Source organism: Penaeus japonicus, unplaced genomic scaffold (genome assembly GCF_977035675.1).
Source record: "Penaeus japonicus unplaced genomic scaffold, GWHDUDI00000001_assembly GWHDUDI00000009, whole genome shotgun sequence".
Taxonomy (NCBI): Eukaryota; Metazoa; Arthropoda; class Malacostraca; order Decapoda; family Penaeidae; genus Penaeus; species Penaeus japonicus.
The window spans coordinates 5776773-5796351 of record NW_028234411.1 but is presented as its reverse complement, the minus strand read 5'-3'; the positions used below and the strand labels follow the sequence as shown (position 1 = coordinate 5796351).

The window sequence follows — 19579 nt, the reverse complement described above, 5'->3', positions numbered from 1 at the left end:
AATTCCAAAATTCCAAACACATCTCTATTTCGTTGATACCCATAAAGCGTCTTTCCGCCATTTTCACTGATGCCGTTCTTCCACCTGGCTCTTCGCCTTTTGCCTTCTGGTTTTCAGCTGTTTCTTTCTTTGACATCTCTAAATTCAGTCTTTCAATGTATGTGACAGAACCATCTTTGTATGTGACAGAACCGATTTCTAGAATAACAGGTTCTACTCATAATGGTTCTCATAGTCTACTGTTCGTTGCGCAGTATAGAGGGCGGAGGATATACATTTCAACTTTTTTCATTCTTACTCGAGATGTTTTGTTTTTTTGTCATGTAGCAGCGGGTACATTGCATCAACATCTATATTTAGCTATGCGGCTGTTGATCTCTTGTTTCATTTTCCCATATAAAGTTATCAAATTTGTATCACACAGTTTGTTTTCGTGTAATATATTTCGATCTTTGTTGTGTTACTGTTGTATCGCATTGTCTTACTTTACTTTCTTTGTTGTCAGTAATTTGAATAACATTGTCTATGTATGCAGACCCTCAGGACTGATAATAGCTATTGTATGTTTGATAACTTTATCCATATATGTGATAATAAGAATTAGGATAAGTACACTACCTTGTCTGCTCCCGATAGCTCGGTGGAAGGGCTTAGGGATTCCATATATAAAATTACTCAGAGATTTCTTGAAATTCAATCGAAGGCTTTCCCGAACTCGGGAAGACAGCCATATTTATTATGGTATTTTTTTTCTAGGTAAACTCTCAAGGCAGATATTTAGTTCATTGTGCTGCACCTGGGTATGAAACTAAATTGGTTTTCTAATAAATTATGCCACCCATCTTAATGTTTTTTCTATGACTTCGATGGATATAGATACCCCCCCCCCCTCTATGATTTTGGTCTCTTTATTGAAAGTGTAAATAAGAGACCTGTTCCAGTCAGAAGGGACTTTGGCTAACCATGTATAAGCTACAATGAATACTACCTGTACATCCTTAATTACCTTAGCCCCGCAACATTTTATAACCAATAATGAGTGACAATTTGATCCATATAATTTGTTGCTTTTGATTGCTTTTACTGCATTTTTTGTTTTTTTGTTTTGTTTTACCTAGTGTAACGTAGTTGGAGCTAAGGATGCAAAATCCTTGGATGAATTCCGAAAGAAGAGTCACGTCTGAAGGATTCCTCACACCTCGTCAAGGTTACGTAGATCCTTGAAGCACGGAGATACCAGTCCCTGTTTGTGTGACAAGCAACCACTACAAAATGAAAATATGATGTCTTTTTTTTTATCAGATGCATAACGTGCCTGGTGAAGAATGACTGATTATCCTGACCTGACTATCCATTATTATCATTACCCATTTTTTTATTATTATTATTATTACTAGCATTGTTATCGCTATTATCATTATTATTATTATAATTATTATGATCATCGTTATTTATATTTATATAATTATAATTCTTTTCAGTATCATCAATAATTATATTTTTTATCGTCATCATTTTCACCAATATTACTATCATCAGTTACATTCTGGTGTAATCATCATTATCATTATTACTATCAATATCATTACAAATCAAAATAATCATACATTCATGTAACTAATGATCAACGAAATGAGCATGATACATGAGTATCCGATAAAATAAAGAAGAAAAATATATACACATATACATGCATACACACACAGGCACACACACACACACATATATATATGTATGTATATATTTATATATATATATATATATATATATATATATATATATATATATATGTGTGTGTGTGTGTGTGTGTGTGTAGATATATGAATGTATATAAATCAGTTTTCTTTTCCTTCCCTCCTACAGTAATCTGCTTAATCATTCTGACTCGGTTAATCTTGGCAGGAATATCTGATCTGCGATGGCAGACTCTCATGACTTAGGGCGTTACTTCGGGAAAGAAAACTAAATAATAATGATAATAGTAATAATGGTAACAATGTAAATGATAAAACAGTACAAAAACAACGAACGATCATATCACGATATTTGCTCCAATTCCATTTCTGATATTAAATGAAAAGAGAAATGACTCGAAACAAGTATCTCCTTGGTTCATAAAATGGAGGAAAACGGGTAACATTACATGGCAAACAAGGTAAAAGGAAAATACTCGTAACCCATTCATGCTGAATCGTTCACCTAGCGAATTTATGAGTCGAGCCGTCTCGCCTTTGATATCCAAAATGTCTTATATCCAGACGGTACTGCCTAGATTACCGGCGTTTTAAAAGATACAGTATTTTGCTCATGCGTTCAGACATCTACTACACATGGGTTAGACCTAATTGACCGCTAGGATATCTTTCAGGAACTCAAGTTAACCGTCAACAAAAGCAAAGGGAACCAGCAGACTAGACCTCTTTTGAGTTTTGAACCCTGTTTCAATAGCACAGGGTCGAATCAAAGCACCTCTATAGGGTTTATGTCACCATTGCCAACTTTTGTGCCCACTGGTGTTAGTGGAGAGACTGTAGAGCTGCCCGCATCATTAACACTTCCCCTGATGGACGACCGCAGGCTAGTGAAATCCTCTGTCCTCCTCGGTCTCTCATTCCACTCGGTAGTCTTGCTGTTTCACGTGAATAACCTGATGGTGTCTTTCTATCTCGTGTATACTTGTCCAGTGTACAGTCAATCCGAATGGGTTTTTTTTCTAAAAGAAGGAGAAAAAATTACATTAAACATCAAAATTTTGTTTTTATGCGCATGGGTTAAAGAATGAATGTCTATTGAGACATTATCAATTATTATTTTGATTTATACTCATTCGCTAAAGAAATTACTTATATTTTCCTAACCATTTACATTTAGACAACCCTCGAGCAGGGCTGATGACTGCTCTAAATATTCTGATTGTCACATGTAACTGATTTGTTATGATATGCTGTTTTTTGTGACACGTTTGTCCTTATAAATAGTTGTCATGATGATGAGATTTTTGTTAATTACTTTTCCATTTGGACTTCAATTCCCAATTCCGTCAGCAACGATGAGATCCGAATGAAAAATTCCCAATGATTTTAGTTCGTGATATCGTTCGTCTGTACCTTTTGGTATACGTGTAATTCATTCAATGTTCCCATACCAGCATTTATCATCCCTCTTCTCTCAAAAGATCGAAAGGCAGGCTATATATCAAGACAGGTCCAGTTCCCTGTTCCTATGTTTTGTTGCAGTCCAATGAAATTTTATGAGAATCAGAACGATGTCGAGACTGCATACTTTTATCACTGTCCTTCTAAGCGCCTATCAACGCGATTTCAATTACCTGGAGATAGGCCTATCACAGTAATATAGTATATACCTGACACAAACACGGAGACACACACACACACACACACACACACACACACATCTACGCGCGCACTCATATCTATGCGCACACACACACACATACATACATACATATATATATATATATATATATATATATATATATATATATATGTATGTATATATATGTACATATATACAAATATATGAGTAAACCCCCTTAAAATGCAAATAACCTAAAGTGACATGCAATATCGCTAAGGTAAGTAGCGATTTCAAACATTCTCGAAACTTCTCAGTCAGCATCGAGATACGGCAAACTTAAGACATGTCATGCTGATGAACTTGATTATAATCATTTGCTTATTTATTAAGTATATAAGCACGGGTTAAGATATCAACGTATTCACTTGTGTAAAATGTTTTCTGAGTGTCAGATTTCGGTTTATTATTATCTTAGAATAACACCATATTGGCACGAATCACATAATCTATATTTAATATTGATGATACCAAATGCTGAATGAAAGAGTGGGGGTAAAGTTTAACCTGCTTGCCAAGTTTCCTTACTGTAATAGCAGCGGAATATAATATTGAAAGAAAAAAATCGATTGAAAAAGGACACTTGCAACCGTTATCTAAGATGTCGGTTGTCCACTGCAACGTCTAGTGGTCATGCACAGTTATTTTATTAATCTCGATTTCTCTTATATTTCTGTACTTGGCATTATATATTTTCATGTTAAATGGGCTTTGAATATTGAAATTTTGTTAAGCTAAAACGATTTTTTTGTATGTATCATCAGCTAATGCTTCCCTATATTGGCTTTGACAATCTATTTCATAGCATACAAGTAAATTAAAAGAATCACACGGCTTATTGTTATTACAGCCAAACGCATTCCCGGCTTCTGTAATGTCATCCCACCCTCTCCCGTAACGTGAGAAGAAAATTCAAACACGATATTCCATCTAAACAGCTAACCGGCCAGTCGAATATCCTCAGACTCTTCGAAAAAAAAAAACTCCACCTCTTCTGTCGAAACAGTGCACCTGTCCCTTGGTCGCAAATCGGTTTAATTATTCAACCGAATATTTCAGTTTCGAGGAACTTCCGCCCTTATGTCCGACCACGCACGGGCCGGAAAGCTATTCATTGGCTGAATCGCCGTGGTTATTGCCACTTGTTTTCGCTGCCACTTGTCTTTTTTTTCGGGTGGGGGAATTCGGGCCCTTCGCTCCAAACGAATTCATCGAAATACTTCCTGGTGTGGTAATGTGAAGCTTGGAAATACCCCTAGTCCATTTATTCCTTAGTTTCGGCGTTAGGACACGTACTAGAATCCGTTCAAATCGAAGCGGCTCTCCGAGGGGTGTTTTCGAAAGGAGTTGAGGACGTCACCTCAGTTGCGGCAACGATCATCGGGACAACACAAGTCTATCATGTAAGTGTTTAGTGTTAGTATTAAACATTACCCGCTCGGATTTCCAGGTTGGGACACGTTTTTCTCGGGGTTTGGATCTGATAGACACATGGCTTCCGCAGCGAATTAAGAGTGGCTGACTTCGCCTCGCTACTAACAGCTTGGGTGAAAGACTTTTAGGCCCAGACAGACCCCGTTCCTGAAGAGAAATAAGTTTCCCCGTCGTATTTCAGGTGTGTAATTCACCCAGAAGAGGAGTCTCGAGTCGTAGAAGACTGTGTGCTGTTCCGAGAAAGGTTATCATCTAAATACCCTCGCTCTTGTAATAGGAAAGCTCTTTGAAGTGTCTTTCCCACGTAATCATGTTCACTTGGAGGAAGGTGTAAGGTGCAAGATTCGAAGTGAAGTGTGTATGTGTGTGGCGGGATAAATACGATTTTTGTTTGTTTTTAGTTTTTTTTTATTATGCATCATTTGGATATTGTGTATTTGGTCTTTCCAAGTTTTTGAATCTCATGTCACAGTTTAAAGGGGTGTTTCACAATATCAGAAGGGTCAGCACTGTAGTGACCCCAGTTATTTTGATAATTACATCTGTTTCGTAGTTTTCACACACAGACTTTAATTTTTTTAAATCCTTAACATTTCTATTATTGTGAAGGATACTTTCTTGGCTTCTAAAATAATTGTTAGTATATCCAGTCTTATTTTACTTGAATTAATTTTGAATGTGAGTATTTTTTTTATTTTGTATGTTTAGAGATAAGTATTTACATATCTATTGATTGCTCTCTCCTTATCACTGGCATTGAATTTGTAGTGATATTTAAAATTTTATTGATGGTAATTTATTTTAACATTGTCGAAGTGGCAAGTTGTATTCCCAGTGTCATTTTTTGAGAAGACATTGGTGGTTGTCAGAAGTTGTTCTTGCCATTGACAATTAACCTGTGAAGTGCGAGGCACAGCTCTAGGTGGGAAGCATCAGTGTGACCCAAAGCTCGGACTACTATCATTTTTTTTTTTTTTTTTTTTTTTGGCCATGTGATTTATAACCTATTTGTTTATAAGCTTATGATTGAACAGTTAAGAAAAAAAAATTGTGCTTTATTTCTCACTATGGGGTGGGACGAACAAGGTAATTGCTCACTGTATGGGTTAATCACCAGACTTTACATTATAAATGCTAGTTATATGGTTAAATATTAACCCATATAACAGTCCAAGTGAAATTTTCTATGGACGATGATAGAAGCCCTACAATCTGAAGTCCATCCAGATATGGCACAGTGATTGCCCCAATTTTTGGAAAAGGCCAACACATTTGGTGGCAAGGTGGAGATTGAATTGGTTCCTTATTCGTTGATAAATCACCTGGAGGTCTAAAAGCTTTATCTTCTTGTAATATACTTGTTGGAGGTTTATTGGAGGTTTATTGGGGTACTAAAGATATGAAAATCATTAGTAGAAGGACAGGATATTGTAGATGTAGACTATTATATGTATTGAATAAAATCTTTGCCATAATGAGTGAAGCCCATTGGTAAAGTTAAGAAATTGTATCAGAAGAAAATTGAGTTGTTGTTTCCAGTTGCAAGAGGTAAAGAAACCAGAAAATCAAAAATAGAATTCATAATTGCCAAGCCCAAAGAATTCATATTTACAAAGCCCAAAGGAAATATGCAATTAAAGAAAATCATAGTAAGAGTTTATGGTTTTTGTCTCACCACATGATCTGTTTTTGTCCCCCTGCAATTAAACAATAGTAATCTTAATAGTAAACAGGGCTGTTAGCAGAATTTATGTACTATTAAATTACGATCTGTTTATTATACTTCAAAAACTGTTTTGTATCACTGTTCAATTTATTATTTATATCTTTTCATGGCCAGCTACAAATGCATTTTCAAAATTTATTCCTATTTGTACCAATCCCTAGACCAAAGGGAAAAAGTCTGATGGTTGCCTCCTTGTCGCAGTCTTACTAAAATGTGCATACAGTCATGTGGCAGGTTTACGTTGTATGGCACGGTGCCATCTGCGTCTACGACCAACTCTGCCTTAGCAGCAAATCATGCCATCCGCTGTCAATGGGTTAAGTAATATTGATTATTACAAAGTTCTACCTACTCTTTCTAATGTGATTAAAAAAAGGCATTTGAATTTCTACTCTTGATAAGAAATTGCTGGAAAGTAAAAGCATCAAGCTCGTGAGGAGTCAATATAAACAAAGTATACATGGAATATGAAGGTTTAAGATCAGTGCCACTTTAAGGCCGGAAGAATAGACCCTTGCAATTAGTCTGACCATCACTGTCAGAAGTAATTGGCTGTGGTAACAACTATTAAAGTGTTCCATAAACTTCGTGAAGCCTTTACAATGGTGGTCCTAATCATTTCAGATTTTGTAGTCGCATATCAGATTATTTCTATCAGACTATGTCTAGATCCATCTTTGGTATTGTCCTAAGACATAAACATTGGTAAAAACAATATATAAAACTCGGATGAGTAAGAATTGTATGTAGTTGTGGATGCCATGTAGCTATAGTTTTGTTCCACAGTTTTGATATCAGAAAGAAAAAAAGCTCCAGATTTGAAATTTTGTAGGATTCTACAGACTGCTTGTCTTCAATCATTTGTTGTAAAGCTCTAAAAATACCAGAACTCAAGACTTTACTTGTATTTACTTAACAATTAGATTGGCTTTACTGTGCACTTGTTTACTTTATAATGTGACACAAGGTTTTCTTCCAGAATGTCGGGCAAGATGAAACATCGTAGTGCGGCCAACACTGCCGAATCTGCAACTGTGTCAGTCAATGAGAAGATACTGAGAGAATGCCATATCTTGTACACCGATCCTGATAATGGTATTTGTTTTTTCCTCTGTATTTTGCACTTTTGTCTCTTATTATTAACCTCAGAGATCTTAGATTTTGCTGATTATTGCAAATTTATTTGATAGTTGGTATATCCCTAAAAAGAGAAAAAAAGGCTACAAAGACTATATGCATTAAAAAAATGTTGTAGATTATCTACGATCTATTTATTTATTTATTTATATATTATTATTTTTTTTTTTTACACATTTTCAGTGGGGCAAGAAGAACTAGATTCTTATGATATATAAGGAGCTGAATGAAAGTGTACATAAACATCAATAGAATCTACACAATGTTACCTTTTTTTTAAAGTTTACTTAACCCATTCACGCCGGGTGACGTGATAGCACGTATTGTGGTTTTTCGTCAGTGGATTTGAGGGATGCCTATGAGGGGGCGTAGTGCTGCGCTCGGCGGGCGCAGCGCGCGCTCAACCAGGCTTCGCGGCTTGCGCCCCGCCCGAGAATCTCGAGTATAGGTAGGCGCCGTTCGAGACCCGGTATATTGGTATTGCGACCGCGCAAAGCCGGAAAGGCCCCGGCGTGAATGGGTTAAGTCCCCCTCCCTAAAAAGGATAGAAAATATAGTAGATATATATTTCATGATACATAAAGTAACCTTTACATTGCCTTTTTAAACTGATTGCATTAAAATTGAAATTGAAAATTTATAGTATTCTTCATTAATTTTGCTTAACTTTGAATATTTGTAACTATTATCGGTATACTGTAAAAAACACTGTTGGATTTATATATGGCAATTGTTTTGTGTGGATTAAAAAGAGAAAGCATTACTGTAGATGTTGCAGTGTTTTTACTTGTAAATATTCGCCTCCCTTAAAAGAAAAAGAAGAGTAAAAACTGATATTTTTGTTGCCTTTTGAATAGCATAATTAGATCTTAAATTGGTTAAGAGACTTTTTTTTTCCTAGATTATAAAAAAAACAGCAACAACAGAAATTACAAGTAACAGGTGGTTGTAAATTGTCATGTGTTCATTTTCTCTCCCAATTCCATACTACTTTTTTTTGCTCAAATATCAAAATATTAAAATCTACATTGTTTATAATGATAAACAGAAAACATCTCCTTTTAGGACTGCTATAGCTGTATTGTATAGGGAAATAGATTCAATGAAATTGATAAAGATTAATGCAATTACAAATTTTCTTCATATTTTTATGTTTTGTGCTCCTCCTCCCCTCTACCCTATTTAGGCATCCCTAAAAACTTGGTCCAAAAATATGTGCAATATTAACCCATTGCCGATGAGGCAATGGGTTAATATTGACGACCTAACTGGTCATCAAGGTGGGCGGTCTACGACACCAGCGGCATGGGCCAAAAATTATAGGGATGGTGAAAGGGTTTTCTCTGCCCTCCAATTAGTGTAGACTAACAAACAATATTTTTCCATAACTCCATCATAAAATGCATGTTTAGGCTGACTTTGGAACCCTGTAGCTCTAGAGCTAGCACTGTTAGAGCCATAATACTTCATGACTGTATGCGTGCTTCAACTGTGAGCAGATCCTGATGTGGTGTCATGTATGCATTGACACCCGTACGCAATGGGTTGATACACAGACAGTGTAAGAATATGAAGCAAATCTGTTAGATGTAAACATTTTTATGGTCATTTCACTCCCCAGTGAGCTGATTGGCTGTTGACAGGTGTTCATGAACACCCGTCATATGATTTTTTTAGCCAGCACTGGCTAAGAATTAGAAGGACGGGAAAATGTTTTCTCTGCCCTCAGGCAGTGCAGAATACTTAAGTCATAATACTTCATGACTGTGGGGGTGCTTCAACTGTGAGCAGTTCCTGATGCCTGTCTTTTAGGCTTGATTGGAGCTGTTGTGTATGTCATGACACCCATCTGCTATGGGTTAACCTGTAAATGGTCAACCACAGATAAATATGAGAATGCAAAGGGTGCTATCTCTGGTAAATCATGTGTATACATGAATTTAAATTTTCTGCCTCAGTATTAATTAACCCTTTCCCGACGGGGCACTTGCTACGCGAAGACCCCTATGCCGGGCGATTGCAATATTGCATTGTAATCGTCACACTGGTATGACGCCCTGGCATCGGGAGTTTGGCTGTGTCACATGAGTGTGATGCACTGTAGTCATAGGGTTAAGATATATGTGTAAATTGTATAAAGTTCTTTGTAAGATATGAAGTGTAGTCTACTGCTAGCTACAAAAGTCTTAACCTTATTTCATTAAAATCATTGGTTGGATATTGTTTTATAAATCTTAACCCGTTAATGCCAGGATATATCAAATGCATAAGCCTAATGCCTTGAACTATTCCCCCACACTGGCCATGGCCAAGTGCTATGTACCCAATATATGTACCCATGACGAAATATCTTGTCCCCGGGCTGGCACTGCCACTACTTGACATGATATCTTGTTAGCAGGTTAACCTATTGACTTTGGTCTGCAGCGTAAAATACGTCCTTCACTTTGTATTAACCCATTGCCGACGGGGGATAGATTTGCTTACACGGGCTCCAGGATGAGTTTTATTTCTGATCGAGGCAGCTTCTGCTACAAAATTTGATTTTTCCCACTCCCTTTTAGTCACTCATTGTAGAGCTAGAGACATTTTTGTGTTTTGTTTTTTTGTGTGTTTTACTGTTTTTAGAAATTTATATCTGTCATATCACAGGCTCCATCAATTTTGCAGTTGACTAAAATTGTAGTTCAGGGTCCATATCAACTCATTTTTTTTCTTTACACTCAATGTGATAGAAGTATTACTGTTTTAGGGGGGGACAAAAAAACAACTTTATTTTTTCGTATTTCTGTGCTGTCACGAACAAACACGAAACTTATAACCATCCAAAATGAAGAGGTTGGGAAGAGGAAACTTGTGGTTTTGATAGTGAGTGCCACAATAAAAGGCATCCATACTGGCACAGGGTCACATTGTATGCATTGGGCATGGTGTGAGTCACCTTCCTCCTCTCGTTCTGTCTGCACATCTTTCATCTGCGGTACTTTAGAGCAAGAGGTCGGGAACTTGCGATGTGCCATCACTCTACAGAGATAGTGCTTGCTAGAGACCGTAGATGGGTGCCATTCAAGGCTCTCTCTTCTGCTGGTGCTAGAAGAAAGTGGTGCCATCTAGGTTTTGTAAGTGAGTTGAAAACCATTTTGCTTATTATTACGGCAGTTATAATAATTATGACTTCAATTGTCAACATCACTCACTCATTACTTATAGTACAATAAAATAACATAGTGATCCAGAATCCCCGAACGCCATGATGCCCATTGTCAGGCAAGAGGTCCTGCGTCATGTATGACGAAAAAACACGTCATCCGTCGTTAACGGGTTAATTGGTTGATATATTCTTCCATAGGATTGCATTGACAGTTGAAAATTTAAAAATTTCAGATGAACTGATGATTATGGTGAACAATTTTTTATTTTATTTTGCATTGTGAAGTGAGCTTTCTCAATTTTTTTTTTATCTGGTCAGTGAGAAAGCCCAGGCAAACTGAACTGAACTGTCAATATATTAGATGAAATGCTTGACCCATTGCAGACGGTCTTAGATTTGCTTGCCCAGTCTCTAGGATGGGTTTTATTTCAGAGCGAGGCAGATTCAAGAAACATACCTTGACTTTTCCCACTCTCTTACAGTCGCACATTGTAAAGCTAGAGCTATTTTGTGTTTGTCATTTTTTCAGTGTTTTATTGTATTGAGAGATTTACATATGTCATATCACAGGATTTATCAATGCTTCAGTTGACCAATATTTTAGTACAGGGTCCATATCATCTCACTATTTTCTTTATACTCAGTGTGATAAAAATGTTGTTTTATGGGAGGACAAAATTTAACTTAATTTTTTTCGTATTCATGTACTGTTGTGAATGAATACGAAAAATATAACCATCCACAATGAAGATAATATTGAAGAGGTAGGGAATGGGAAGGACCTGTGCTTATGATTGTGAGTGCCATACAGGGCATCCCTACTGGCATAGGGGCATATTGTGGACACTGGGCATGGTTTGAGTCACTCTTTTTGTTCTGCCTACACATCCTTTATCGACGGTACTTTAGAGCAAGAGGTTGGCAACTTGCTGTGTACCATCGCTCTCTAAAGATAGCGCTTGCTAGAGTCAGTGGATGGGTGTTATTTAAAGCTCTCTCTCCTGCTGGTGCTAGGAGAAGGTGGTGACATCTAGTTTTTACATGTTAGGTGAAACCCATTTTGCTTGATATTACAGCAATTATAGTAATTATGATATCACTAGTGTGGAATAGAAAAAAAAGTAGTACAATAGTACAATAAATAAACTCGGATCCAAAATCCCAGAACATCATGTATGTCGTGAAGCCTGCCGTCAGGCCAAAAACTCCTGTGTCATGTATGTCATGACATCTGTTCAGAATGGGTCAATCATAATGACATGGATAAGTAGATATAAAATGGAGATATTTAAAGGCGAGTTATAAAGGAAAGTGTGAATAAAAAGAATAAGAGAAATTAATATACTAATTTCTATGACCAAATTTTTACTCAAAGATGCTGCTTCATGAACAAAATCTATAATATGGATCTTGTCAGAGCTGACAGAATCAGAAAGGCATATGTATGAATAGGACTTTGGTCACTATGCTGGTGGATAGACTATTCATCTGACAGCCAGGATTTGAAGTCAATTTGTTAATTTTCTTATATTTCACTCCAAGAACTATGAAAATAATATATCTTGAGAACTTAACCCTTTCCCGATGGGGCACGCGCTACGTGAAAACCCCTACGCCGGGCCATTGCAATATTGCATTGGAAATATCACACTGGCATGACGCCCCGGCATCGGGAATTTAGCTGTGTCACACGAGTGTGACGCACTGTCGTCATAGGGTTAATTAGATAAAGATATTGGTACTGATACCAGAAGATCTGTAATAGCCACTTATATATTCAACTTCTATAGTAACTTATAGTCTAAAGTAAATTGTTTTGGAGTCATTTAAGAAAATGTCTATCGTTGATGATAAAACTGTGATCTATAACATACAATACAGTTGATAGAATGTCATTTGTCAGTGAGTAGACATCCCGTTATCAAATGCTTCCTTGCAACTTGGATTTATTTTAGGCTTATCTTGTATGTAATGGCTCAAAATTCCTGTGATAGAAAATGGAATATATTGCTGCTTCTCACAATGACTGTCTATAGATACAGTCAGTATGCAGTGAATGAAACTCTTACATTTGTCCACTCTAAAACAAATCTCTCAATCAAGTATACAAATCCTTTTCACATTTTCTCTCATCTCATGGTCATGGTAATCCTGCAATTTATATGCAATCAATATATTTTTAGGAATCCATACTTGTAAGAAGATCCAAGTATAATGAATATAATTGATTTTCTGCATTTCTGCAAAGACAGCAGTGTTCAAGATTTTACTTTTCATGTAATTGTTTATATTGAATATGTTACCCAGACATTTTCAGGGACAAGAGCTGAGCTAATCTAATAAGTTAGCATTGTAGCTATTGTAAAGAAATTTGATAATCTATTGTAAATGACATGACATAGCATTTTATATTTTCTGGAGGAGGAGATGGAGGTGATTATAGTACGATATTATGACATTTCTTTACTATCACAAAAGGAATGTCTTTTACGTTCATCATTGCTCAAGCTTAAGATCTATTTTTATTTTTCCCACTCGCTTGTATATTTCTTTCTTAATCGCCGTTTACTTACTTCAGAGAACCCTGCTCGGGGAATCCTGCAGTATCTAAAAAAAAAAAAAAAAACTACCTACCACTAGCAAACAGGTACAGAAGGTCTTTCATTGTGGGAATACAAGAAATGCCTGTCGGAGAGAGAGAGGAGAGGGAGGCGAGAGAGGGAGAGAGGAGAGAGAGAGAGAGGAGGGAGAAGGGAGAGAGAGAGAGCGGAGAGAAGGAGGTGGGAGTGGAGGAGAGAGGGGAGCGAGAGAGGAGGAGACGAGAGAGGAGAGGAGAGGAGCGGAGAGGAGAGAGGAGAGAAGGAGAGGGGAGGAGAGGAGAGAGAAGGAGAGAGGAGAGAGAGAGAGAGGAGAGAGGAGGAGAGAGAGAGAGATGGGAGAGCGAGAGAGGAGAGGAGAGAAGAGAGGAGAGGGAGAGAGAGGAGGAGGGGAGAGAGGAGGGAGGAGAGAGAGGAGAGAGAGAGAAGGAGGAGAGAGAGGGAGAGAGAGGGAGAGGGAGGGGGAGAGAGGAGAGGAGAGGAGAGAGAGAGAGAGAGAGGGGAGAGAGAGCGAGAGGAGAGGAGGAGGAGAGAGCGGAGAGAGAAGGAGAGGGAGAGAGAGCAGAGAGGGAGAGAGAGGAGAGAGAGAGGGCAGAGGAGAGAGATAGGAGGAGCGAGGGAGGAGAGAGAGATGAGAGAGAGAGAGAGAAGAGGGAAGAGAGGGAGAGAGAAGACGGAAGAGAGAGGAGAGAGAAGAGCGAGGAGAGAGAGAGAGAGAACGAGGGAGAGAGGGAGGGGAGAGAGGGAGAGAGAGGGAGAGAAAGAGAGAGGAGGAGGAGAGGAAGAGAGGAGGGGAGAGGGAGAGAGGGGAGAGGAGAGGAGAGAGGAGGAGGGAGAGAGGAGAGAGAGAGAGAGAGAGGGATAGAGGGGGAGAGGGAAGGAGAGAGGGGAGAGAGGGAGAGAAGAGGAGAGAGAGAGAGCGAGAGAGAGGAGAGAGAGAGAGGAGCGAGAGAGGAGGAGATGGAGAGAGGAGAGAGAGAGAGAGAGAGAGAGGGAACGGGAGAGAGAGATGAAGAGAGAGAGGGAGAGAGAGGGAGAGGAGAGAGAGAGGGAGCGGAGAGAGAGGAGGAGAGAGAGAGAGAGAGAGAGGAGAGAGCGAGGAGAGAGAGGAGGAGAGAGAGAGAGAGGAGGGAAGAGGAGAGGAGGAGAGAGGAGGGAAGAGAGAGAGGGAGAGGAGGAAGGGAGAGGGGAGAGGAGAGGAGGAGAGGGAGGAGAGGGAGAAAGAGGAGAAGAGGGAGGAGAGAGGAGGAGGAGGAAGGAGAGGGAGAAGAGAGAGAGAGGAGGGAGAGAGAGGGAGAGAGAGAGGAGGAGAGAGAGAGGAGAGGAGAAGAGGAGGAGAGAGAGGAGCAGAGCGAGAGAGGAGGAGAAGGAGAGAGAGAGGAGAAGGAGAGAGGAGGCGAAAGAGAGGGGGAGGGAGAGGAGGAGAGAGGGAGGAGAGAGGAGGGAGATGGAGGAGAGACGAGGAGAAGAGAGAGCGAGGAGAGGAGGAGAGAGAGAGAGAGGGAGAGAGAGGAAGGGGAGGAGGAGCAAGAGAGGAGAGGAGGAGAGGGAGAGAGAGGGGAGAGGAGAGGGAGAGGGAGAGGAGAGAGAGGGGGAGCAGAGAGAGAGGGGGAGAGAGGAGAGGAGAGGAGGGGAGAGGAGAGAAGCGAGGGAGGGAGAGGAGAGAGAGAGGAGGAGAGAGGAGAGAGAGGAGAGGAGAGAGGTTAGAGAAGAGGAGGGGGGGAGAGAGAGAGAGGAGAGAGAGGAGGGGAGAGAGGAGGAGAGGAGAGAGAGGGAGGGAGAGGAGGAGAGGAGAGGGAGAGAGGAGGAGAGGAGAGAGGAGGAGGAGAGAGGGAGAGGGGAGAGGGAGGAGGAAGAGGAGAGGGGAGAAGGAGAGAGAGAGAGAGAGAGAGAGGGGAGAGAGAGAGGGAGGGGAGGAGAGAGGAGAAAAGAGAGAGAGAGCAAAAAAGCGAAAAGAGGAGAAAAGAGAAAAAAGAGAGAAATAAGAGAAAAAGAGGAAAAAGAGAAAAAAGAAAAAGAGAAAAAGAGAGCCGGAAAAAAGCAGGAAAGAGAGAAAGAGACGAAAGAGGGAACCAGGAAAAAAGAGAAGAAGGAAAGAGAGAAAGAGGGAAAGAAATTGGGTGAAGGAGAAGAAGAGAGAGAGAAAAGAAGGAGAGAGGGGGAGAGGGGGAAGAGAGAGGGCGACGGGAGGAGGGGCGGGAGGGGGGAGAGGAGGGGGAAAGAGAGAGGGGGCGGAGCGGGAGGGGGAGGAGAGGAGAGAGGAGAGAGAGAGCAGAGGGGAGATGGGAGAGGAGAGGGAGAGAGGAAGGGCGAGGGGGGAGGGAGAAAAGAGAGAGAGGAGCGAGAGGAGAGAGGAAGAGCGGGGCGGAGGAGGAGTAGGAGAGGGAGGGGGAGAGGGACGGGGTGAGCGAGAGAGAGAGAGAGAGGAGGGGGAAGAGAAGAGGGGAGAGGAGAGAGGAGAGAGAGCGAGAAGAGAGGGCGGGGAGAGGGGAAAAGAGGGCGAGGAGGGGGAGAGCGGCGGGAGCGCGGCGGGGAGCGAGAGAGAGCGAGAGCGAGAGAGCGGAGAGGAGAGAGAGCGAGAGGGGAGAGCGAGAGGAGAGAGGTGAAAAGGGGAAATAGAGAGAGACGGCGGGCGAGGGCGGAGAGGGGGCTAGCGAGCGAGAGAGCGGAGAGCGAGAGGCGAGCGAGAGGAGCGCGCGAAGCGAGCCGCGAGGAGCGAGCGCGGCGGCGAGGAGGGAGAGGGGGGCCCCCCCCAGAGAGCGCGGAGAAGACCTTCATGACAGAAAAAGCCAGCAAGTACGAGAGGCGAGAGAGAGGGAGCGCGAGGAGAGAGCGATCTCTCTCTCCTCTCTCTCTCCTCTCTCTCTGCTTCTCTCCCTCTCCTCTTCCCTCCTCCTCCCTCTCTCTCTCTCTTCTCTCTCTCTCTCTCTCTCTCTCTCTCTCTCTCTCTCTCTCTCTCTCTCTCTCTCTCTCTCTCTCTCTCTTCTCTCTCTCCTCTCCTTTGTTTTTCTCTTCGCTCCTCTCCTCTTCTTTCTCTCTCTCTCTTTCTTCTCCTGCTCTCTCTCTCTCTCTCTCTTTTCTCTATTTTCTTCTCTTTCTCTCTCTTCTCATTCTCCTCTCCCTCCTCCCCTCTCTCTCGCTCTCTCTATTTCTCTCTCTTTCTCCTCTCTTTGCTCTCTCTCTCTCTTCTCTTTCTCTCTCTTTTCTCTCTCTCTCTCTCTCTTTCTTACTCTCTCCTTCTCTCATCTCTCTTTTCTTTTCTCTCTTCCTCTCTTCCCTCTCCTCTGTTCTCTCATCTCTCTCTTATCTCCTCTCTCTCCTCCTCTCTCTCTCTCTCTCTCTCTATCTCTCTCGCTTTTCGCTTTCTCTTCCTCTCTCTCTCTCTCTCTCTCTCTCTCGCTCTTATCTTCTTTTCTCTGTCTCTTTCCCTCTCTTCTCCTCTCTCTCTTCTTCTCTCTCTCTCTTATCTTCTCTTCTCTGTCCCTCTTTCTCTCTCCTATCTTCTTCTTCTCTCTCTCTCTCTTTTCTTCTTCTCCCTCTCTCTCTTCTTCTTCTTCTCTCTTTCTCTCTCTCTTCTTCTCTCTTTCTCGCTCTTTCTTCTTCTTCTCTTCTCTCTCTTTCTCTTCCCCTCTCTCTCTCTCCTCTCTCTCCTCTCTCTCTTTCTCTCTTCTTCTCTTCTTTCTCTCTTTCCTTTTCTTTCTCTCTCTCTCTCTCTCTCTACCTCTTCTATTCTTCTCTTCTCTTCTCTTCTTCTCTCTCCCTCTCTCTCTCTCTCTCTCTCTCTCTCTCTCTCCATCTCTCTCTCTCTTTCTCTCGTTCTCTCTCTCTCTTCTCTCTCTCTCTCTCTTCTCCCGTCTCTCCTCTTTTCTCTTCTCTTGTTTCTTGTCTCTCTCTCTCTCTCTCCTCTCTCTCTCTCTCTCTTTCCTTTCTCTCTCTCCCTCTCCCTCTTCTCCTCTCTCCACTCTCTCTCCCTCTCTCCCTTCTCTCCTCTCTCTCTCTCTCTCCTCTCGGACCTCCTCTCACTCGCTCCCTCGCTCCCTCTCTCCTCTCTCCCTGCTCTTCTCTCTCTCTCTCTCTCTCACTCTCGCTTCTCTCTCTCTATCCCTAGTCTCTCTCTCTATCTCTCGTCTCTCTTTCTCTCTCTCTTTTCTCTCTCTCTTTCTCCTCTGTGCTCTCTTTCTCTCTTTTTTCTTTCTTCTTCTCTCTCTTCTCTTTCTTTTCTCTGTTCCTCTTCTGTTCATTCTGCTTGCGATTCTCATCTCTATCTCTCTCTCTTGCTCTCTCTTCTCTATCTCTCTCTCTCTCTCTATATCTTTCTCGTTTCTCTTTAGCTTTCTCTTTCTCTCCTCTCTCTTTCGTCTCTTCTCGCTATTCTCTCTCTTTCTCTCTCACTCACTCTCTCTCTCTCCTATCTCGCTCCTCTCTCTCTCTTCGCTCTCTCTTTCTCTTTCTCTCTCTCTTCTCTCTCTCTCTTTTTTCTCTCTCTCTCTCTCTTTTTTCTCTCTCTCTTTTCTCTCTCTCTATCTCTATCTCTCTTCTCTCTTTCTCTCTATCTCTCTCTCTTTCTTCTCTCTTTCTCTCTCTCGATCTATCTCTCTCTCTCATCTCTCTCTCTCTATCTCTCTCTCTCTCTCCTCTTCTCTCCTCTCTCTCTCTCATCTCCCTCTCACTCTCACCTCCCTCCCTCCGCCCTCCCCCCACTCCCTCCCTACTCACTCCCTCCCTCTCTCTCTCTCTCTCTCTCGCTCTCTCCCCCCCTCTCACCCTCTCTCCCCCTCTTTCCACCTTCTCCCTCTCTCCCTCTTCCCTCCGCTCCCTCCTACTCCCTTCTCCTCTATCTCCCTCTTCTTCTCGATCTCTCTCTTATCTCTATCTCTGCTCTTCTCTCTCTCTCTCTCTCTTCTCTCTTCTCTCCTCGATACAGATTTATATATTTATTTATATAATTATATATATATATATTTTTATATATCATATATGATTTTTAGATTATATGAATAGACATGAATAAACATACGAATGTGATTTATCTGACCTAACTCCCTCCTTTTCAGGCCTGGTAGCTATCGGAGAGAGCCTTGGCCTGAAGTTGCTGCCTCAAGGAAAGAGATCAATCGTTCTTGTTGATGGGCAACCATCTGCCGGCTAGAGGTTTTAGTGAATGGTTGGTGTTGGGTCCGCATGTGGGGCAAGTTTATTGCCTTTAATGTGCGGTGTGGTCGAGTTCTGGTTACTCTTACGTGGCACATAGCTGTGGTACCCAGGATCAACTGATCTTAGTATAGATATACTGAATCAATTTTAGATGCATAGAGAAGGATATATTTGGTAGGGAGAAATAATGTATGTTATTACGGGATCTTAACTTACGTAATTAATTATAATTTATGTAGATAGTTTTGGTTTGTACGATTCTGAGTTTGGTTTTGGAACGTGTGTTTTGTATGTATACGACCTTTGTGATGGTTGAGGGATATTGTGTGGGTGGGTAGGCTGAATGTGTGTGTGTGTCCGAAGTGTGTGAGTGTGAGTCCGTGTTGTGTGTGTGTGTGACGTTTGTGTGTTGTTTGTGTGAGTGAGTGTCGAGGGTGTGGCAGATAGTGGGGGTGCTCTGGTGAGTTGTCAGATTGGTAGTCAGTGTGTGGTTAGCTGTGTGTGGTAGTGTGTCGTGGGGTGGAGAGTAAGTGATAGAGTCTCTTGTCAGTGTATACGATTTATTGGCCCCCCCCCCCCCCCCCCCCCCCCCCCTTTGCGTACGTGAGTTGAGATCACTTTGTGGGTTTAAGTGCGGTTTCTACTGGTGGGGTAGCTGTCCGTTGTACTGACTGGTGCGTCTCTATAGTGAGTGTGAGTGAACTTAGTGGGTTAGGGGTGAGTGTGGGGTGGTGAGTTGTGTTAGTGTGAGTGAGGGTGGAGTGTGGGAGTTAATAGTTGGGTGTTTGTGTGGGTGTGTGACTGTGAGAGGGTTAGGGTTAGGGATGTGAGTTGGTGGATGTGGAGGTTGTGAGTGTCACGAGGTGGGAGTCTGTTGTTTGGTGAGTGTGATTGTGTGTGTGTGAGATGTTGTGAGCGTGAGTGGCTGTGAGGGTTAGTGTGGGGGGGAGTTGTGTGTGAGAGTGTGTGTGTGTGTAGAGAGGTGTGTGTGAGAGTGAGTGTTTG

General features: G+C 41.4%; 1 long non-coding RNA gene across 1 annotated transcript; it reads left to right on the top strand.

Moving 5' to 3' along the window:
• Positions 1-4481: 4481 nt before the first annotated feature.
• LOC122248540 (uncharacterized) lies at positions 4482-18529 on the top strand. The gene is made up of 3 exons (XR_015191237.1): positions 4482-4778; positions 7515-7630; positions 18475-18529. It is a non-coding gene; the product is annotated as an uncharacterized LOC122248540 (long non-coding RNA).
• Positions 18530-19579: the final 1050 nt, after the last annotated feature.